Here is a 13552-nt window from a genome sequence, read left to right on the forward strand (position 1 = left end):
TATATTTATGATGTAAGTTATATACTATAGGCTGCGGACTGAAGCACACCCAGTATATATGAACCCTCCCTGTAATCAGCTAATAAACATTGAACATAATAAGTTCACTGGCCCCGCCCTCTCATCATTCCGTATTGGTTTAGGCGAACGTCAATCATGCAGTCTCCTGTCACTCTAACGGCCAATGGCCCGGAGATATGGGTGGATTACGTCATCGGTTGCTAAGAGGAATACAACGTGCGAGCTGTCAAGCAGGCGGCCTCACCTCTCCTTCCTCATCCCCGACAGGACAAAAGCACCGTTACCCAGACTGCCGTTTTATGGCACAGTGTCGGTACATTATACTGAACTCGCTCTCCGAATACCAAGACCCTCTCAGTCAGGCCTGGGGCTGTTAGTTCGCTGTCGCTGACGTCATCAACCGGACCTCTGGCGCGGAGTGATCCGCCCTCCTCAGCCCCCTGAGCTACAGGAGGTGAAGCGGCTATGGCGGAGTGTCACTAAGAAGCACTTATTTGCCTCTGCTGTCTGTGTGTATGTGCTGGGGGCAGGCTGGAGAAAAGGAGTCCGCTGGGTCCTGCTGGCAGAAACGTGCCCTCAGGTGAGTTGTGTGTGCATCCAGCAGCAGGAGGGGCTGGGAGGGGTGCATGGTGTCACACAGTAAGCGCAGTGACATATAACAACACATTGGGTAAGTGTACAAAGTGGTCTTCATTTGGGGGGGATTTATCTATGTGCTGTCATTGTATTTATTGTGGGATAATTGGCACCATTGCTGGAGTTATGTGTTTCTACAGGTCCACTTTCCCACAGGAGTCAGGTCCCCAGGCTGAGTGCTTCCTTATAATTCTGGGGGTCTGTACCCTGCCAGCCCCTGTGCTGGGCATACACTTTATGCTGAGTGTGCCCCCAGCCCTGTGCTGTGCCAGCAGTGACCCTGGTGATGGTGTTGTTACTAGTGCCTGTGTTCACCACACCCCCCTCCCAGGCAGCTCTGTAACTATATACACCCAGCAGCAGGTCATGGGGGGGACTGCACTGAGACCCCAGATCATGTACTCCCAGTGTCCCTTCCCTACCATCCAATCTGGGTCTCACACTGATTCCCTGCTACACTTACTACATGTCAGACGAAACACACCCATAAACACTCTGTATTGTGTACAGAGCTCAGCCTAACCATACACTTTCATTTGTTTTATAACGTAGTTTGTATTTTATTAGAGTATTGTACTCACATTGGCTAGTCTCTTGTAACACTAAAAAATCTCTATACTGTAGTTCTGTGTAGCAAAGCACTTGCTTTAAATCTGAACTCAATTCTAGTCAAACCTTTGTAACTGATCATTAGATGTGTTTTTCCCCACTTGATATTCTTCATGTAACTTAAATCGTCACTGCAGTCCTATCTATCTATCTATCTATCTATCTATCTATCTATCTATCTATCTATCTATCTATCTATGTATTTGGTTCCCTGTTACCTCATTATATCGATATGATTAATAGAAGACTGTGCTGTAAAAAAGTATATTGAAAGAACGTAGTGCTTTATTTTAGATTTGTTAGTGAATAACACATTTAGTGAAGGCTAGAGTCTCAATACAACCTTATGTTTGCGATTGCAGCATTGACTGTATTCAGCAGCTTATTAATAATATAACCGCCAAACAAACTGTTTAATTGGGTGAATGTGCTCCCAATGGAACTTGTGTAGTCACCTAGCGGTGTGTCCAGATGTTCCTCTCGTTCCCTACTACAGTATTGTCTTTTGGGAAAATTATGGGTAAACACATTTGAAAAACAAATCTAATAGATGGGATTTCGGTTAGTAAGGTTCAGTATTAACTCCCCACCTTCTTGTTGATGCAGAACTTGGTATAGCCAGTATATTCATGAAAACGAAAAGCATTGAATTATTAAAAGCGTAATTACTCTTTGTTCATTTCAGTGTTTATTTTAAGCAAAAGTTATATAGATACATTGTAAAACTTCTCCATGTTACACTCTATATTAAAGTGTCATAACTATTGAATATGTATATATGTAATATATTACATGAAAGAAGGTTCTATATTTTTCATAGATTTTTTTTTTAAGTGGGCAGCTTCCATTAAGACTTTAAGTGGTATATTTACTAAAGTGTGGGTTTTTAGAAGTGGAGATGTTGCCCATAGCAACCAATCAGTTTCTATTTATTTATCTAGCACCTTCTAGAAGATTAAAGCTAAAATCCAATTGGTTACTATGGTCAACATTTCCACTTCTAAAAACCAGCATTTTAGTAACTATACCCCTAAGACTGGGTATTTTGCCTATATAAATCATCTTTATTGACAACCCCCCAAAACATACTGTTTACCAGACTGTAGTACTGTTGGTTTTAGTTGTTTAAAAGGGGTTTTGTGACAGATCTCCCTCTGTTTTGCAGTATAGCTTTAATTTCTAAATATTAGTGTTGTGTGATACTGTAGTAGCAGTACATAACAAATAACCCAAATACATATAATACTTATGACCAGTACACTCTAATTGATATGTTGTTGGACTTATGACTACATATCTCATGTCTGCAGTTATTGTACAGTTGATTTTTACAGAATGTTTACAGCCAGCTTTGTACTGTGTTAAACATGGCTAGATACAACTAAAAAAAAAGGATGTAAAGTGACATTGACTATTATTATTATTATTATTATTATTATTATTATTATTATTATTATTATTATTATACATGGTGAAGATATCTACTAATCTTGACAGTTTATATTTTTCAATCCTTTACATTTGACATTAAGGTATTCATTTTAATTCCAGCAAAAAATAGTGTGATATTCATGTATAATGCTAACCATTTTCCTTTTTAAGGGTTGTCCACTTTTCAAGCAAGTTATCTTGTTTTTGTATGTATGTTGTACAGCAGAAGGGAATGGCTTGCAGACCACAGTAACTTTGGCTGCTGGAGTTACCTATCTCCAGGGCACTGAATTTAAATATGCGCTACACAAAATGGCTTTAGGGAAGACAATACATAAAACAGATACAAGTTTCATCTCTCTCCAACGCACTGGGGAGATTAGCTATTCCTTGTAGATAATTGGCACATAAAGTAATAGTGGGTAATGGGTACCAGGCATGTTGAGAGTATTGCACACTCCCAGCAATCTGAAGATTTGGAGTTTGGCATAAGAGGTACCAGTTAGATACAAACTGCTAGCTAGAGTAGTGTGTGACATATGATCAGAAATATAGAGGTCTCATGTTATACAATTATAATGACTTCGCCATTCCCTGATAGTCACCTTAAACGCAGGATGACTGTATACTTATGATGCTAACAGACCTGTCTGACAGTTAATATTATCCAATAGCTGGACCACCATGGATGTAATACAGTTACTAAAGCGAGAAGGTTGTCCCAAAATGGAAAAACAACTTTACAGAGTCCTTGTTAAAAAGGCATAGGCATTTGACTTCCCACTGCAGTCACGATTATATCTGATTGGTTGCACCAATATTTGCCATGACTGTTAAGGCCAGTACACACTAGCGTGTACTGAACTCGTTAGTGATGGACCCGGCAGGGGTGCCGCCATCGGCAAGTGCATACACACTTGCCAATGACGGCGGCGGTAGAGGGGGCCATGCTGCATTCGGCAGCATGGCATCGGTAGCGACATCCTCAGATCTTTCTGAATGTACAAATGATCTGAGGATACGACGGACGACAGGCGAGAGCGCGCATCGATATCGTGATAGTGGGTATACACTACACATTTCAACTATGTGTCGTTCCGATGCGTCAGAATCAGCCAAATTGTTCAAAATACTGTGTAGTGTGTACCCAAGCAGTTCTGTATTGTGTTGTATGGAGAGGTTAATAGGGACTCCGGTAGTAAATTCTCAGGTTATAACATTTGATAAGACTGCAGTCTGTCTCCATCTACATGTTTACAGGCAAAGGTGTTAGTGATTCCAGTGTTCACTATAAACAGATTTGTCTGGTGAATAAAAATATAGCGACATAAGTCACATAATAAAAGGGAAGGGCAAAGAAACGCATGTATTTGCCCCTTCTGAGGTACAAAGCACTATATTTTTGCAGGTTATATTAAAGAATTCAAGGTATATACTGTATGTCCCCAGGAGAAAAAAAAATCCACAACTATTCAGTTTCCCGCTTGCACTTCTGCTTCATTTTAATTATTCATTTTAATTCCAAGCTTAACTGCAGCCAGTGTGTTTGGGAAGCTGAATTGGATGATCGGTGCATGCCTATTTATCCGTATTCCTCCACCACAGTGACAGCAGACCTATCCTGGATTGCAGGTGGGCAGAGGAAGCAGGGTTTTGTAGCTGCTGTGTACCCTATGAACGGTGTAAATCACAGGCTGGACTGTTTTCAGAGAGTGGCAAGGCCAGGGACTGCGTCGACGGACGCAGTTTCCTGGCCTCGCCAGCCAGCCTGAGTAAGCTGAGGCTTACTCAGCTGGCCGTTGGCCTGGCGCCGTCCTCCATCGCGACCATCAACCACCGATGGTCGCAATGGTGATCCCAGCCTGTCTCAGTGCTGGGATTGCAAATGCAGCAGTGGGTGTCATGCATCTCCTACTGCATTTGCATATTTGGAAGGAAGGAATTGCAATGCTGCCTGTGTGCAGTTTCTTTGCAATTCCATCCGTTGCTGAATCACCCCCACAGTCCATGCAATCGAGTACATAAAACTTGTTTCCTTTTGCAAACTCGTGTGGCCTTTGTTAAGGTGCCCACACACATACCGATGTCCTCACGATACGATTTTATGGCCAATTTCCTCATGAACTTTCACGGGAGCTCCCTTGCCGTCGTGATCACGATTTGGAGTTAAAAATGTCCAATCTGACTAAAGATCTATCTTGCAGCCAATGCATTGTATCCCAGATTGGCTAATCTGCCCTACAGCACGGCAGATCAGAAGATGCGATGTACGACGAGCGGGGACGCGCATCGGCATCGTGCTCGTGAGTATAAACTCACGATTTGTTCTTTTTTTACCCGATTCGTCGTCATGATTCGTCGAAATCGGCCAAATCATGTAAAATGTCGCTATGTGTGTGGGCACCTTTAGACTTTTGAGTACTTATACTCAACTCCTATAAAACAAATGCTCAAAAAAAAGTAACCATAAATGAAAAATGCAGATCACTTATTTTAATTACTTACAAACACATTTAAAGATTTTTATATGGTCATGGAAAATGGTATGTTGGTATCTTTAAAGAAATCTATTATTCGCTATAATTCAAAGAGATGAGCAAGTATTAATGTTGCATTCATAATATCTTGTATTGGTTGAAACAAACTCTGTATATTGACAAATTCCAACAAATTTAGCTATATGGATGCTTTGCTATAAGAAAAGAAAGATCCCTTGTGCACTTTGCTTTGTACTTCCACAAAAAATGAAGTTCTCCAGGAATTCTGCTCACTCGGGCTCAAGTATTTTTTAGTCAGTGTTATGTATTTGCTATGCTCTCTCCCGGGCAGGAGATCTGTGAGGTATAGAGGAAGCCGGCTCAGGAAAAGGCTCTCTACTGACAGCCCTGCTGGCATCCTGTATTCCTCCCAGCTCTCCTTCTGGTGGGAGCCTGCCTGGGAGAGAGCATAGCTTGCAGAATAAAATGCTCTTTCCATGGAAAACGGTATAGAAGAGCAAAAAAAAATCATTGTATCCTGCAGCTTAACCAAGACACACTGTTTGTTTTACTTGGTCTCAGAGGGATAGCGAGACCAGCAGTGTTGTTTTGGCAAGTTGTAGGTTAGTATCCAGTCCTTGAGGAAATGAAACAATGTAGTTGACAGTATGGGCCATAAAGTTGGATAATTTGATATAAACTATTATAACCTATGGATGCTTGCTTTCATTGCCTAGCTTGCAGATAAAGTCATTTGCTGATGTATGCCTTCTATAATGCTAAATTATTTCACATAAGAACTACCCAAATTATAGTGGTTTGTAAATCAATACAGACTTGCAAGGTCATTTTAATTTTTGCTTGTATATTGGGAATGTTACTGGTGGTGTATATATGCTACTCTGCACTCTTTTGTATTCCTATCCTTCATGGACTGTGACCAGAGGTTAGCAGAGACTAAACATGGGTAAAATCATGTTGGAGGCTAGAACAACATCCAGAGTGAACTCTGAATTTCTGCTAGGCAGTAGACATATTTGGTGATAAGATTTAATGTCTTCAGTGGTAACCCATGTCAAAATTGCCTGCAGATTAAGGAAAGTGACATATAATAAGAAATGAAGCATTGTACTATTGTCCTGCCAATACCCTGTGTGTAGGAATGGGGATGCAGTCACATTACCAGCGGCCGGAATGACGACTGTCGGAATCCCGACTTCGGAAGCAGGATGCGGGACTAAAGATAGGCGTTGAAATCTGACGTTTATCTTTATCCCAACGCAGAAATTCCGACAGCTGCCACCCCGAATGAAGGTAAGCGGGCGCTGTTAGGTGTTAGCCACAGGCGGAGAGATTAGGGTTAGGGCCTCCCCCCCAGGGAAGGGGGATTAGGGTTACGCACCACTAGGGGGAAGTTAGGGTTAGGCACTCCACCGGGAGGGTTAGGTTTAAGGTGCGGGAAGGTGGGGTTTGGGTTGTGCACCACCAGTTTTAGGGTTAGGCACCACGAAGGGAGGGTTAGGGGGGGAGAAAGGAAAGTGGGTTAGGGTACTCACTGGCCCCTGTTGGGATTCTTCACGATTTGGAGGCCGACGTTTTTGTTTTGACAGCCGGCATCCCATCCATCGGTATATCATACCGATTCCGTAGGAATGATATTGCTGCATTACCTGCCTTTTCTGCAAAGCGCATATAAGAGACAGTTTTCACAGCCCGGGTAAAGTTATTTGTAGCAAGTGTATTTATTTACTTTAACAGCCTTTAATAATTTTCTTGACTAAAGCACCACATAAAGTCAGAAGACTTAGAAAACATAAAATATAAATGACATGGGCTAGTATTGCTTTGGCTGCACTCTATGTAATCATACTGCTGCACTAGTAGCTTTCTTGCAAGCTCCTTTAGTAATTAAAGGAGACATCCACCTTTTAATTTAATGCATACATTGGAGGGAATTAAATTGTTTACTCGCGTTTGCGGCTCTCATCTAAAGTGATGGGCGATATTCAATTGTTTGTGCCGCCAGGTGTGAGTGCTGCAGGAGCCCATCATTTTTGCTCGCACCCTTCTGAGGTAGTGAGAGACATCCACCCAAATTTGTTTGCACGGGCTATACCCGTTACATTTGTGCGTGACATGCATGATAAGTAATTGGCACCCATGGCACTCACGTCCAGTGGCACGAACAATGGAATATTGCCCGTCACTTTTAGACTGGAGCTGCGGGTACTAGTAAACAATTGAATTCCACCCACTATGTCCAAAGAAGCAATTACAACTGCTCCCATTAACAATACAATACGCAAAAAAACTCTACTCTCAAATCACCAAAAAGTATGGACCGTCGAAGAAAGTGCTGGAGCACACGGCTGATCCTGTGATGTTGGATTATCTGGAATTACCGTCACGTGGGAGGCCACCCTTCGCATTTTCGTCCTAATATATATATATATATATATATATGTCCATTTATGTAAAAATATCACAATATTGTTATCCTTCGAGTTTAACTAAATCAGTTTTGTCAATTTTCCCAGACTAAAATTGTAGATTAATACATCTCTACAAAATTAATGCCAACCTCCCCTCATATCCATTTTTATAACGCTATTTAATGATACAGTAGTTCAGTGCATCACATTAAATAAAATTAACTATTTTATTAAAAAAAATAACTATAGCCAAAACATTACAACTATACACTAGAGCTAAAAAAATGAGAACTGTAATGGTGGCCATTTAGTTTGACGCCAAAGTCCTTTAAAACATAGTCAGCCCCTTATGGGCTGGTGCAATTTCAGATATTAATGGTGACTGGTGCGCTGGCGGACAGACCCTCTGTCTTACAAAAAGGGCGGGATAGCTATATTGCATGCAGACACACAACATTAGTACGGACACATTAGAATAATAGCGCACTCACAACAGAAGTGCCCTGCACGTGCCCGTCATACACCATCCACCTCGGAATCCGGCCCAGAATGCATAACTGCTAATATATATAGGAAAGAGTCCCAGACTCCTGCCCAGAAGGCCATATTTTACAGGGGGAGATGTATGAAGCCTTGGAGAGTGATAAAGTACCAACCAATCAGCTCCTAACTGTCATTTTGCAAACACTGCCTGTAACATGGCAGTTAGTAGCTGATTGGCTGATAAAATGGAGGGAGATAGAGTATCAGCAGACAATCTCCCTCCATTTTATCAGCCAATCAGCTACTAACTGCCATGTTACAGGCAGTGTTTGAAAAAATTACAGGAGCTGATTGGTTGGTACTTTCTCTCTCCAATGCTTAGTACATATGCCCCACAGTGCTTTCCCTTTATGGCTGATATATAGTGACTAGCCCTTTTTCATTGTTTGTTGAGAGATAATGGCTCCTCCAATCACATTTAATTGAGAGACATCCGTTTTGCAGTTTAATCACTCAGCAGTCACTGCATATCTATAACATATACAATATTCTTTGGTTATTGAGGTTATCGCATGCTTGTAACTACTGTTTTTTATATTGCTACATCATAACAGACCCAGTAAACTGAATGGTAAGTCTTTAGAATATACAATATGATAACCCCAATTACGGCTGGTAATCCATGATGAACACTGCAGTTAAAAAGTTGTTGCGAATAACAGATTTGCCTTGCTTCTGATTTTCCATGCTTTCCAAATTGGTAAATGTGACACGATGGGCCTGAGATTTTATTATTACCAGTAAGGCAATTCCAAGTGCTTATTACCCTCATTCACATTTTTCATTTTCAGTATGTTGGTTATTGCTGTCATATAAGCCTGGGGATAGCTCTCTTTCTTTCAATGAAGTCAATTTAATAACTGTATGATTTGCCTAGCCAAATCTAGAAATAGCAGCATTGGTACCTGAAGGTTATAATAAAGTGCTATATACCATAGATTAAATGTTAACTGATGTGTGCATAAGTCTTTTAGAATTCCAGATATGCTTTTTAGGAAACTTATTTCTTCTGTGTACAGGAAGGTTGATGCAGTGACTTATCATTGGCTGATTGTGTATTGACCTTTCCAGCAGATAGTAATGAAATCATTACTGATATGGCTAAATTATACCAAATATGGGCCGTCTATTCTCATTACTTAATTGATGTTTGCATTTGGACTACTGCAGGGCAGTGGATTCACATTTGATTTATGGGGGCCAATTCAATTCAGGGCAATTTCCCGGGAATTTGGCAGCGCAAAATGAAATAATGTGTAAGAGTCATCTATGAAAATTAATTTTTTTTTTTTGCTATTCTGTTCCAAATTTCCTGACAATTTTTAGATTTTTTTTTTATTTCAATTTTTTGCACCCCACAAGAAAAAGGGGCCATGCCTTTAAGACATCCCCCCCCCCTTTTCATCACTCTTGGGGGCATGCCCAAGCTATTACCTCACTGTGAATAGATGTCGTGCGCATGCGTACGGCATCTATTTACCGATGGTGAGTGCTGCACAGCAACTTCCCCCGTGAGACACTGCGGCCCGCAGTTGGGGACAGCACACAGCAGTTTGTTTTAGCGGGGCACCTACTGGGCGCATGCTGCCCTTCTGAAATCAGCCTAACAGGAATGCTAAATACTTGTCTAGACCATATTCTCTTTATATTATTGTGAACAAATCGGGTACTGTGGCTTTAGCATGTACTACAACATTGTCAGGCTTCATCTCTACTCTATCCTGAAGTCTTAGTCCAAACCAACAGAATTTGCGGTAGGTACACAAGTGCTTATACTGATACTTCGGTAAGTTAATTTGTTTGTTGTTTTTGTGCTTACTTGTGGAGCACAATTGTGTCCAACTTTAGATGAGTCCCTTTAGTGTATGAAAAGGAAACTGTATCCTATTAGTTCTGCATTGTAGGCTGCACAAAGTGATATACTTATTTTTTATGCATTGATGTATATTACCATGAACCGACCCCACTTATTTATTTATTACCAGTTATTTATAAAGCGCGCACATATTCTGCAGCGCTTTCCTTGTTATTTTAGTGCCTTTTTATTGTACTAACAAGGTCTATGTACAGTATTTTTCTTTTATTTGAACTTTTAATAAACAAGAATTAAAATAATAAAACTGCAAAAAATAACTTGTATTTAATGTCTGCAGTATAACAGAAGTATATTCTACCTCTTCTATCCACACACACAACAGTCTACCTGGGGATTGTAATGTTAGATAGACTTGGCCTATTTATGAGAAGTATGACATGGACATAAAACCGGAGTCTTACTCAGAGGCATATACAGTTTATTTGCTTGGCTCTCTGAGTGTGTTGCAGGAGGAACCACTGGGTTAAGTGTTTTTTCCACCCTTTATTTGTGACACCAGTCGCACGTGTGTGCTCAGTAAATATATCTCGCTGCCAGAATCCCGCCTCAGATTAGAACGGCTGGCACACATCACATAGGATTTTTTTTCTAAACTCCATGCTGTTAATAGTTTTAACTGTAGCAGATATAGTATCCAATGAATGAGTAAAATATAGCAACGATTCAAAATAAACACCCAAATAGATTTACTCACCGTACTATGCTAGACTATTTCTGGCTGTCATATTCCCTGGTTTGCTTTTCAGTCAACACTTGTAAATGACAGAAGATGTTCTCAGCTCCAGAGTTCCAATGACAACCGAGAATTTGTCTTCCTTTATATTCATTTTTATTTTCTGACTTTTGTCTCTGTTTGTCCATAAACCCATATGGTGTATGAGGAATCGGCATGAGATGGTTCAAATACCGATAGTGAAGATCCTGACTAGAGGTGCTAAGTAGCCTAACCCTCCCCTCTCCCCCCCATCCCCGCAACCCTAACCCTCCCTTAGTGGTGCCTAACACTATCCTCCACATTGGGTGCTTAACCCTAACCTCCCCCCGATGGTGCCTAACTGAATCCCGACAGGGGCCAGTGAGTACCCTAACCCACTTTCCTTTCTCCCCTCCCTTAGTGGTGCCTAACCCAAACGTTCCCCCCGGTGGTGCCTAACCGTAATCCCCGCTTCCTGCACCTTAAGCCTAACCCTCCAAGGGGTTGCCTAACCTTAACCTCCCCCCGAGGGGTACATAACCCTAACCCCCCCTTTCACTAGCCTTGCCCTCCCTGGAAGGTGCCTAACCCTAAATCCTCGCCCGGGGGTGCCTAATCCTAACCCTCCCCCATCCCCGGCCAAGCGCGCATACTTACCATCATCCAAACGTTCGGCTTCCGGATGCCGACGCAGGTATCCTGACGTCCATCAGGCTATCTGTGTCGGCATTATGCCTGGTGGCGGGATATCGGCGGCGGTATTTTGACTGACGGCATCGCGTCTGCCAGCATTTCAACTTATCCTGGTGTATAAATCTGTATTGTAGTGAGAGGGGTGGTCTCTCACCTGAATTGCCCACTTTCTTCTGGGATCATCTCCTTCCAAGGGAGGCTGGAGTGAAGCCTGTGCATTCTGCATTAGCATTGGAGGTGTGGAATTCCAGGTTGTCACAGTGGGAGAGGAAAATAAGATCGGCACATTCTGCAGCGGCAATAGAATATGTAACTCTGGGTTTTCCTGGTCACCCAGAGCCAGCAGGAAGTCAGCAGCACTGGAAGGGTTTAAAACTCTCACACACCTGATGCTCCTTGCTCCTGATGCCGGACAAGCTGGCCAGGCCATAGACCGGGGTGGTGGTTAGCGTTAGGGTGCCAGGAGCTGGTAGGTCCACAAATATTGTAACTGTTGACTGTTAAGCACAAGGAATGCTGGGACATTTTACTTTTATGTTTATTTGCTTAGTTTCTGTTATGTGCCTGTGTGTATCCAGGCCTATGCTCACGTATGCTAAGGTGCAGTGTTTGCTGCCATTAAAAAGACACTGCTTCACCGACTACCTGCCTGTCTGGAGTCCTCATTTCTATACCCCTTGTTACAGTATATACTGTTTTTAGTGCTTTTTTCATTTGCAAAGATAGTCAGGTGCATAAATATTGGGACATTGACAGAATTTTCATATTTTGGCCTCTATTCACCACCACAATGGCTTTGAAATGAAACAAACAAGATGTGTTTTAATTTCAGATTTAATTTGAGGGTAATTACATCCAAATCAGGTGAACGGTGTAGGAATTACAACGGTTTCTATATGTGCCTCCCACTTTTTAAGGGGCCAAAAGTAATGGGACTATCAACTCAAAAGCTATTTCATGGACAGGTGTGGGCTATTCCCTCGTTATTTCATTATCAATGAAGCAGGTAAAAGGTCTGGAGTTGATTCTAGGTGTGACATTTGCATTTGGAATCAGTTGCTGTTGACTCTCAATATGAGATCCAAAGAACTGTCACTCTCAGTGAAGCAAGCCATCATTAGGCTGAAAAATCAAAACAAACCCATCAGAGAGATAGCAAAAACATTAGGTGTGGCCAAATCAAGTGTTTGGAACATTCTTAAAAAGAAAGAATGCATCGGAGAGCTCAGCAACACCAGAAGACCCGGAAGACCATGGAAAACAACTGTGGTGGATGACAGAAGAATTATTTCCCTGGTGAAGAAAAACCCCTTCACAACAGTTGGCCAAATCAAAAACACTCTCCAGGAGGTAGGTGTATATGTGTCAAAGTCACCAATCAAGAGAAGACTTCACAAGAGTGAATATAGAGAGTTCACCACAAGATGTAAACCATTGGTGAGCCACAAAAACAGGAAGACCAGATTAGAGTTTGCCAAACAACATCTAAAAAAGCCAAAACAGTTCTGGAACAACATCCTATGGACAGATGAGACAAAGATCAACTTGAACCAGAGTGATGGGAAGAGAAGAGGAAAGGAACTGCTCATAATCCAAAACATACCACCTCATCAGTGAAGCATGGTGGTGGTAGTGTCATGGCATGGGCATGTATGGCTGCCAATGGAACTGGTTCCCTTGTATTTATTGATGATGTGACTGCTGACAAAAGCAGCAGAATGAATTCTGAAGTTTCGGGCAAAATTATATGCTCCTATTCAGTCAAATGCTTCAGAACTCATTGGACGGCGCTTCACAGTGCGGATGGACAATGACCCGAAGCTTACTGCAAAAGCAACCAAAGAGTGTTTTTTAAGGCTAAAAAGTGGAATGTTATGCAATGACCAAGTCAATCCCCTGACCTGAATCCGAATGAGCATGCATTTCACTTGATGAAGACAAAACTGAAGGGAAAATGCCCCAAGAACAAGCAGGAACTGAAGACATTTGCAGTAGAGGCCTGGCAGAGCATCACCGGGGATGAAACCCAGCGTCTGGTGATGTCTATGCGTTCCAGACTTCAGGCTGTAATTGTCTGCAAAGGATTTGCAACAAAGTATTAAAAAGTGAAAGTTAGGTTTAGGATTGTTTAGTTTGTCCC

The 13552-nt window shown here is 41.8% G+C and overlaps 1 protein-coding gene across 8 annotated transcripts in view; it reads left to right on the forward strand.

The window, feature by feature from the left end:
- Positions 1 to 210: 210 nt before the first annotated feature.
- MEF2A (myocyte enhancer factor 2A) overlaps positions 211 to 13552 on the forward strand; it is a 152550-nt gene continuing 139208 nt past the window's right edge. For 7 of the 8 annotated variants that reach the window (XM_088452693.1, XM_088452697.1, XM_088452698.1 and 4 more), the window contains exon 1: positions 211 to 601. The gene's annotated coding sequence lies outside the window, so the exon portion shown is untranslated. Of the gene's footprint in view, positions 602 to 622; positions 692 to 13552 lie in introns of those variants that run through there. The other variant, XM_088452696.1, reaches the window with a different exon arrangement.

This window comes from Taudactylus pleione, unplaced genomic scaffold (genome assembly GCF_031769625.1).
Source record: "Taudactylus pleione unplaced genomic scaffold, aTauple2 ptg000556l, whole genome shotgun sequence".
In the NCBI taxonomy this organism is placed as follows: domain Eukaryota; kingdom Metazoa; phylum Chordata; class Amphibia; order Anura; family Myobatrachidae; genus Taudactylus; species Taudactylus pleione.